The sequence below is a fragment of the Panthera uncia genome, chromosome C2 (genome assembly GCF_023721935.1).
Source record: "Panthera uncia isolate 11264 chromosome C2, Puncia_PCG_1.0, whole genome shotgun sequence".
Taxonomy (NCBI): Eukaryota; Metazoa; Chordata; class Mammalia; order Carnivora; family Felidae; genus Panthera; species Panthera uncia.
Genome location: NC_064810.1, coordinates 15,675,627 through 15,677,204, shown reverse-complemented (window position 1 = coordinate 15,677,204; position 1,578 = coordinate 15,675,627). Strand labels below are relative to the sequence as shown.

At 42.7% G+C, this 1,578-nt stretch overlaps 1 non-coding gene across 1 annotated transcript; it reads left to right on the top strand.

Moving 5' to 3' along the window:
- Positions 1-416: 416 nt before the first annotated feature.
- On the top strand, positions 417-518 carry LOC125922185 (U6 spliceosomal RNA). Its single transcript, XR_007457622.1, has one exon. It is a non-coding gene; the product is annotated as a U6 spliceosomal RNA (small nuclear RNA).
- Positions 519-1,578: the final 1,060 nt, after the last annotated feature.

Genomic DNA, 1,578 nt, shown 5'->3' with positions numbered 1-1,578 from the left:
CTATTTTCACCCAAATACAGGGTTTTTAATGAGCGCTATCACCTGTGTCTGTGATATTGAGGAAGAAGAGCTATGCCAGTTAAACAGGAAGAGAACATTGTAGACCAAAATTTTATCTCTGGTCATGGGGTTCCTTCCTTCCCCCCCCCATTCACCACCACCATTGTTAAGACTGTTCTGATTCCTGAGCATGCTTATGAACAGCAGCAATATTATAGATGAGAATGAATTCATGTGTCGTACCGTCAGAAGTGCCATAAAACTGTTCAGAAATTCTGTAGGTAGTTCAGTGTCTGCTCACACACGCAAATGCGGTCACAATTTCTGAGTGTGCTGTGTCAGTCAGTCCAAAACAGCCAATTTAAAAAAAAAAAAAACCTCTGGTAAATTTGGTAATTAAATAATCGAACGGGAGCACTGGTTCGGCAGCATATACTAAAACTGGAATGACGCAGAGAAGTTTAGCATGGTCCCTGTGCAAGGAGGAAGTGCAAATTCTTGAAGTGTTCCATGTTTAAGAAAAATAATAATAACCTACACGGATGTGTTAGTTTTCTGGGGCTGCTGTAACAAAGGACCACAGACTGGGTGGCTTCAACAGCAGAGAATTATTATCTCACAGCTCTAGAGGCTCAGAAATCTAAGATCAAGGTATGCAGGGTTGATTGCTTTCAAGGACTCTCTTGGCTTCTCACTGTGTCCTCACAGGGTCTTCCCCCTCTATGTGTCTGGGCCCTAATTTCTTCTTATAAGGACACCAGTCATTAGATTGGGGCCCACCCCAATCACCTTTTTCATCTGCAATTACTTCTTTAGAGACCCATCTCTAAATACAGTTCATTCTGAGAACTGGGGGGTTAGGACTACAACATAGGAAGGGGGCAAGGAGAGCAAAACTCAGCCCATAATGGAAATAAGTCAAATAAAGTACTTGCTTCTAATGTTTGAAACCAAAATGAATGGAATACAGAAAGATTAAGGCATTAGCATACCAAGAAAGAAAAACTGGTGGTGGGGAGGGAAGGAAGGAAGGAAGGAAGGAAGGAAGGAAGGAAAGAAGGAAGGAAGGAAGGAAGGAAGGAAGGAAGGAAGCCAAGGAAGGGAGGAAGGAAAGGGAAAGAAAAGTTTCATGAATGACTGGAGTCTAAATGGCCCAAACAAGAGATCTTGCTTAATTAAGGAATGCACCCCATCTATGCCTACCAGGAGCCCATCAATTCATGAATATCAGAATCTACGTTGAAGACTGGATGATCCCAACTCTTAAGGCCACTCACCTTTGCCTGTTACCCTCTGGATTATCCAATAGTGTCTTGAAACTGCATTGTCACCATAGCAACCAAATGTTCTATTGCTCTGAAGCTATCAAAGAAACCATACACCAGGCAGATCCCAGCAAAAATTGCCCCCAGAGGTGCCCTTTTAAATTTGCCCTAGAGATTTAATACAAATGGAACAAAACGGGGAAAAATGGATCAGCTATTCTCAAAAGGTGTTAATGGTTCACTGTTGAGCACTGTGGTCTGCAGTGTCTGTTGAAGGGTAGAACCCATGCTTTTCATGCCCTGGGAGTCACAG